This window comes from Trichoplax adhaerens, genomic scaffold, assembly GCF_000150275.1.
Source record: "Trichoplax adhaerens TRIADscaffold_3 genomic scaffold, whole genome shotgun sequence".
In the NCBI taxonomy this organism is placed as follows: Eukaryota; Metazoa; Placozoa; class Uniplacotomia; order Trichoplacea; family Trichoplacidae; genus Trichoplax; species Trichoplax adhaerens.
This window is the reverse complement of record NW_002060945.1, coordinates 9314641-9323185: the sequence shown is the minus strand read 5'-3', so window position 1 is coordinate 9323185 and position 8545 is coordinate 9314641.

The window sequence follows — 8545 nt, the reverse complement described above, 5'->3', positions numbered from 1 at the left end:
GTGCCAACTTGTCCCATTTCAAGATCCATTCCAAGAAATGGGAGGGAAATACAAATCAATGATGAAAAAAATGTTAAGAAAAAAGAATGATAAAGGCAATCGTTATTCAATTTCATCAAACGCTTTAAAATAATACTGCTAGAAGAATTAATTCTATAAAAAGAAATGCTCTAAAACAACACCTATTTCTAATGAAATGATGCCATTTTCATCGCTGTTTATACGAAAAATAAGCTAATGTAAAGTCTTTCCAGTATTTGTATCAATAGAGTGATTGCACAATCCTTTCCTTACCATTATTTTCCAATAATCAACATGTCCAACTGATATCATCAATTTCGAATCGATTGTATACTTGCCTATTTTCAAATACAAATTACAATTAGGGTTAGACAGTAGCAAAAAAAAAGTGGAATTGACATTCCCTAGAATGGGATTTGAATACATATCTTATAGTCAAGAAAGGATTTTTACCGTGATCAAGTCTCAATTTCTATTCCTTAATTCCTTGTTGTCTAAAAGAATAGCCATGTCATCGTCAAACAATATTATTATCAATCTTCTAGGTTAAGTTTTTGAATAGTAGTCATGTTATGGATAATACTATCGCTCTAAAATGCAATATTCTAATATTGGACAATGTTACTGAAGGAGTATTTTTAGAATAGTGGAATAAATAAAAAATGAAGTAAATTAAGATGATTATCCTATAAATAACAACATTTAGCCAATCGTAAGGACAGAAAGAATAATGTATCAATATGATTATCATTCTTTTCTTTTAATCAAAAATGGTAGAAATGGATAAAAATTGTTCATGACTGTCAATACCGATTTCCATAGGAATTCGTGCTAGTTTTAAATAGATTACTGTAGTCACTATGTTGAGATTCCATGAGCAAAGAGAAATTGTTTTCTATAATCACAACTGATTGAAATCAACCATGTTACTTTTCATAGTAGCACAAATCTTCCAATGGAAAGAAAATGGATGTTAATAAAAAAACTACTTTTAATATTTAAACCGCCCTATTGAACTCGGATTGCTAAGGCAAAGCAAGTGTCATAACTTGGGTAAGCAGAGATGCTATTTCCAAAGAACTGTTTCATTTATTGGAATGGGATTAAATCAATCCAGCGCAATGTCTCAGATATTTTATCAATCATTAAGTTTTTAAGTGAAATAAAAATTGAGGCTATTTATTTAATAATTTCTTACACTCGATTTTAACTTTAACCAGCTATTCAGCATCATTCATGTGTCTACATGATTTAATTCAATGCTGATAACTTGGCTAGCCGAGATACAAATTTCTACAGGAAGGTTCCATTTTATTTGAATCAGCGTGAATCAACCCGGTACAATTTCTACATGACTTCAGTCTCTGTAGTAGATACAGATAGCTTAGAGAAATTTAGGTACAAATATCGAAAAAAAATGTTCAAGTTGTGGAAATAGAAATTAGTTACGGACGAATTTTTCATTGAAAAGTTGTATCGCATACTACTGTAAGTAATCAAGACATTCCTAGTAGCAATGATGCAATTAGTCAATTTTCTTGTTTAATATCTCTATTTAATAAGGTGTATTTTACTGCATATGTTACGTATAAAAAGCAGTAGTAAATTCTGCAATCATACTTTTAATTACACGCAAATACTAGCTTATTGAATTATAGCAGAGAATACTTTACAACTCTTGCTGAATTGAGATATTTAATGAGAAAATCAACTTGATTGATTCAATTATTCGTACTAGGAAAATCTTGATTTATTTTTGAGCAGTATCGGTAGGCAATGGAATATTTCAATAAGAAAATTGTAGTCGACTAATTTAAATTTGTGTAACTTTAAAACGTATCCATAAGTACAAGTTGAATAGAACTGAAACAAATCGGTCCCCCCAAAATGATCAGCAACGGATACACTAATCTCAGTTAAAATAATAATCTAATTATCAATAATTCGAGCTAATGGCCTAATTGATTAGCTCTATCGCTATGGCACTCCATGAAAATTTTAATTTTATCGTGAATTCTAAACTCTAAATGAATCAAGTCTGTATCTTTCTTGAATATCGTGGTGGTATACTTGTCAAATGAATGTAAACGGATATTTTTACAGCAAATATTAAATCTATTGACCTTATACGGTAGATTAGTTAAGTCAATCCTGTTGCTGAACACCTCTATTCTTCACCAATAAGGTAAATCGAGATGTCAATTTCAATAGAAATTAGAATCTATTGAATTACTGGTTAGTCAAATGGATTTCCTTATGGCTTTACAACTTCAATCATTCTCATTCAAACTGCTATTTTTATTTGCCTCAGTTACGTATATTGAAAGCAAAGTGAGATAGTGACGAAACTCATTGAAATTATAAGATGATCAAACCAATTTCTTCGTCGGACAGCTCCATTACACGGACAACTAGAGCAAGTAGACATGGCAATTTCAACGGGGACAATTGAAATTGTAGAGTAAACTAGTCCATCCATTTGTGCGTTAAATCTTTCCATCCTATATACAACTAGAGCAAATCGATACGGTAGTTTCAACGGGAATAATTGAAATTGTTGAGTGGCCTATTTTCTAATTAAGTATTTCCATCAAGGATGTATGGTTACAGTAAACAGACATGCCAGTTTCAACGGAAATGACTGAAATTGTAGCATAGTTAAGTCAATTTTCATTAAGCATCTTCATTACTTGCATGACTAGGGCAAGTAGACATGGCAGTTTTCATGAGAACGAGTGAAATTGCAAAGTGATTACAGTCAGTGTCCCCAATAAGCCATTTTATACATAACTAGAAGCAAGTAAACATGGCTGTTTCAATGAAAATGACTGAAATTGCAAAGCTGTTAAAGTCATGGTCCTGTTACTAAGCTACTGGATAGGCAAGTAGACATGACAGTTTCAACGGAAATGACTAAAATTACCCAGTAGTCAAGTCAATTCTCTTACAAAGTATCTCTATTCCATGCAAAACTACAGCAAGCCAATATAGCCGTTTTAACGGGAATAACTGAAATTGTAGGATAGTCAAATTCGATATTAAACACGGCCATTACATACACAATTAGAGCAAATAGAAATTGCAATTTCAACGGAAAGAATTAAGATTACGGAGTAGTCAATGCTAAGTTTCTCACTCTACATCTCTATCCTATGAACAACGAAACCCATTGAAGGTACAAAGTCCAATAAAAGTACTTCAAATTTAAAAATAATCAAGTCAAAATTTTTCATTGAGCCTCTTCATTCTGTAGGCATAAGATATATTGAGATTCGTATTTCAAAAGAAATAATTAACAAATTTAACTGTTGATTAGTCCAGTTAATTTTCCTTATTGAGCATATTTCATATTGTAAGGCATTCTATAGGAGCTTCGAATTTGTTAACTAAACAATTACTCAAATTTATTTCTTCGCTAAGTGCCTTATCACGCTTAAAACCAAAACAAATTTAGTTGCAAATTTGAGAGAAGAATAATTAAAATTACAAAGCAGTTAAGTTAATCTATTAGTTGAGCATTTGTTAATGTAAACGACTAGAACAAATTAAGATCCAATTTCGATATAGTAATGATTGATCTATATAAATAAGTTCAGTTAACAATTTCCTTATTGGATATTTCCGTTGAAACACGAATAAAATGTAAATCAAGATGCAGATTTCAATAGAAATTGAATAGCATAAATTTATTAAGCTACAGATATTTTCCTTGTTAAATTCTTTTATCATTTATGTGACTTAAAACTCACATTTATCCTTTAATAAACATTCAGCTATAAATTGGTTAAACTACTTTTCATCTTAAATACTCTCATCACGTACACAACTAAAAACAAAATCCGTATATATCTTTTAACAAAAATTGAATTATAAAATTGGTCAAACTACTTTCCTTGTTTAATTATTTCATTTAGTATTACGACTAAAAACAAAATCAACATCCACACTTCTAATAGAGTATTGAAACCTATTGAAACTATCAATCAAGTCAATTTCTTTATTAAATTCTTTCATCAAGTCTGCCACATACAACTAACATAAAATTCAGATTTGTATTTCAATAGAAATTGAAAATGTATTGAGCTGTATTTTGAACTAGCAAGTTTTCTTGCTAAACATTTTCTTCTAGTATTGCTAAGGCAGGTTGAGATACATGTTCCATAGGAATTACCTGATTAATTTGAACTCCATGTTAGTTTTGTTTTTTTCTCTTATTGAATATCGCTACGATAGACTACGATCGTCAAATCAATCGTGATATGAATTTTAAAAGCAAATATTCAACGTTCAATTAATCAGGTAAAGCTTCCTTACTCAATAACTCTATAACGTACACAACAGACAGAAATTTGAAATTCTTGTTTCTATAGAAATTGAGATGTATTCAACTGTAAAGTATTCAAGCACATTTCCTATTTTGCCTCTAACATACTATTATGAAACGCCAAGATAGCTATTCAAAAGGAAATGATCCCATTAGAAGTTAATCTAGCAAATTTCCTAACTAAATATCTCTGTTACTTATTATCAAAATAAAGGCAGCTCTATCTTTCAACTAGGAATCTCCTGTTTTTTTAATCTAAATTCATCAACTCAACTTGCTTGTTGTTTCAATTCGACTTAGTGAATTTTAGTTCGTGATAGACTGTCAAATCCAACGCCAATTTGATAAACTGTTAAAGATCGATCAAATCGCGCTGGTTGAATAATCAGGTCCATTTCCTCATTTAATATTTCCATTACAATTCCTACCACAAACTAAGATACCCATTTCAACGGCAGTTTTATTCAAATGTAAATTATTCAAGCAAACAGTCTCGTTTAACTATTGTACCGTACATCATGAACCCAAATTGAGATACGTGTTGAGATAGAGATTTAAGTTAATGATGAATTTATTAAAATGTCAATTAATCTACTTTATTTTCTTGTTTTAACCTAATCTGTCATGGTAATATGTTTAAGTTTCATACCGCTATGTAAAAACAAGGATAAGATACTAGCGCTACGGCGGTTAATATAGCTAGTAATAAGTACTAAATTTGTTAAAGGTTAATGTAGAGTTTAATTCATTATCAATAAATTGTACAGATCATAAAGAAAATAGATTAAAAATAAAAAATTCCCATTCTACTAAAAATTCTAGAAATCTTCCGTTTTCTAAGCGTATCCACTCTAACCTTATATTGCTGCTACTTCTATTGGATCGATATAGACATGAAGCTCTTGTCTATTTCATAATTTCCTTACTTCTTCCTCCTCGGACTCTAAGCTAGTTAATAATTTCTATTTAAATGATCGTCACGTTTTATCCTTGGCAGTTGTAATATATTACCGATAATATAGTTATTGTTATTCAAAATTGGTATTATTTACTAATGGACAATGAACAGACACAATAATAAATTTTCAATTTTATAATTTTCCTCTTGATCTCGTATATTATAAATAAGAAAATAGAATAAACGAATAGATTGCAATATCTACCAAGGGTTAATTACTGTTAATAAACAATTATCGTATCTCATACTGTCATGATATTATACTTGGAAATTTTGTGTTTTTTATTAAAACGCAGATAAAAGGGAAATTCAAATGATTGCCTAATTAATAATTATCGGGAATAATTTACTAAATTTTTTAGTTTATAATTATCCGTTAATGAGATAAATTTTAGCTCAATTAAAATCAACAGACTTTTTAATCAAGTTAAGTGTTATAGTATTCAATTATCGTGTCTTTCTGGTATGGAACAAGCTTAGATCATGTCAATACCAATAATCTAGTTATGTAATTTCTGGCGAGTTATATAATTACATCTAAAACCACTTTTCTTGGCCTCACTATCTTCCCTTTACTGTATATGGATTACTTCGACAAGATCACATCCTTTCAAATAGTATTGTAAACCATAGATATGCTATTATTATATCTTTTTAAGTGTATGTATAATGAATTCGTTCAATATTGGATATATTCAACTATATTTATTGAGCTGGTATACATTATATCAGAATAGGACTAGTTACATAAATACCGGTGTGTATAACATAGTATTCAATCAATCGCGGTTTTCTTTGTCAAAGACAAGATTGGATCGGGTCAATATTATTATAATTGAGTTGCATAGTTTCGGAGAAGTTCTACTGGTATGCTTTAGTCTAAAATATTTTCGTAAATTTTCCTATCTTTCCTATATGTATCCCCTTATTATCAGTTATATCATGTAAATAAACCGGCAGATAACGACGGTCCATGCGGCATAAAAGACGTATTCAATAAATCGTCATATTCTTTTACGAGATTAGATTATGTTAGTACTATCACTTAGTTGCACTGCTTCTGATCTGCTGTTTGCTTTAATGATCTCAAATTGCTTTCTTTAATACCTTCCTTCATCTTTATTATCAATTTTATAATGTAAATAAATACTTGTAATATAGAAGTGACATCTATGACGTAATAATTCAATTAATCTTGTTTTCTTGTTATCCGGCAATAATTTATCATATTAATTCCATAACGTAGTTATATTAATTCTGCATATTATTTAGTAGTATAGTTACAGACTTAGACTATTTCCGCTAAATTTTACGTCTTCGTTCTGTATGTGTAAATATTTCTAACAGTATAGTAGCGGTGCAATGTTATATCGCTCCATATTTATAACGAGTCATAATTTTCCTTTCTTTGATATTAACAGATTATGTCAATGTATGAGCAATTCGTTATACCTTGGTCAACTTGATAATCTAGTTACGCTATTAGTACACTAATTATACTTATTAGTGCTTTAAAATTTCAAACCGATTTCTTGTTTTGAATTTCAGCTTTCTCTCTACCTACAGTAGAAATACTTCGAAAAATATACTTAATTTATAGTATGATATCTATAGATGGTTCTCGTTTACTAAGCGAGAGGAAATAATTCATTTGTTGTCTCGCAATTTATTTCTATTTTAAGATAGGATAAGATATATTCCTATAGTCTCTGAAGAAAATATGATATTTTAATAAATATGGGTACAAAATTTTATATTTAGTAACGATAGTTTGTATTTTCAGGATTACGGTTAGATGTGCTTATCGAGGTGATTACGCTACTTTTATAAGCATAAATCGGATATAGCCTATTTCATTTACAGGTACATTATTCTACCTAATGTAGGATTAGTATATATAGTCGTACAATATATCAGTATGATATTTTTGCATGAACATTTTACGTGCTATCCTACTACATATGATGCAAGTTATGTGAAAGTTTAGTCTAGTTCGATCCAATAAGTTTCACATATTTGATACGGTAACTAGGTTTGTCTATGCTATTGTGAAGTGTACGTATGATTTTCATGCTCGTCTATGGAAACTATCCTTGTGGTAAACTCAGTTTTTATGCTCAATTACGAATATGGAAAAGTATCCATACCTTATCACGCAAGTACTCTTCATAATTCTGTAAACGTGGTAGAAACTAATTATAACATAGAATTATTGTAAATATTCTTACTGATTAATAAGAACATAACATTCAGTGAGGCTCTTGTCTACTGTACATGAAGACTATCCTAGAATATCATACAAGATCGATCTAATGGCAGTAAGATTCTCGCGAGATTAGTTTATACAACGAAAAATCCTTTGTACAGTGATGATCAGTGTGCAATCATTAAATACTATAATATTTGTAATTAGCTTTGGCAAATGAAATTATTTATTCTTTCTAACAATCATTCAGACATGCACAATCGTATAGTATTGCAAGTGCTATAGCTGCTATCGGACGTTCCCTACTTTAAGAACTAAGCCATTTTAAACCTTTTGTAAATTGACTAACATTCCTATTCTCTGTACAAGAGTCGCCAAATACCTATTGCAATATATCTTTAGAAAATGCTTCTGCGCTAACAACAAAAGATAACTTAAATGTTGCTTCCTGAGTACTCCCTCGTTGGCATCCTATACGATTAAAATATCAATATCTATAAATTTTATGATAGATCATGATGTCAGTAAATATTTAAACCAAGCTTATAATCCTCTTGCCAGTATATTTCCATAGCACTCATTCATTACGAAGAAAATTATCGTCCGCTACAGTAACGTAGATTGACCTTCGCCCTGTGCATACTTTTATATCTTATCATAACAAATTCCTCGGCTACTGTACTTTACAACCGTACGACAGACCAGATCATTTTTCGAACTTTAACGAATCTACAATGATCAAACAACGGTACTGTACACGTTATAATGGTTTGCAATGAAACGAGTATGGTGGTAACGGTAGATATTGATTGACTTCGCGCGGTCCATAACATCTGTCCCTTGAGTAATAATTTACACCTAAAGAATTTGTAGGATATCGGGCAGTATTAATAGTAGAATCGATAATTTTTAAACTTCAGTTTTTTTTATAAGAATTCTACTCTTATAACAACGTTACAATCATAAATTTCACAATTATAATTTATTATAGAGGTAGGTGCTAATTTAGGCATGTAAAAAACGAAAAAGTAATTAA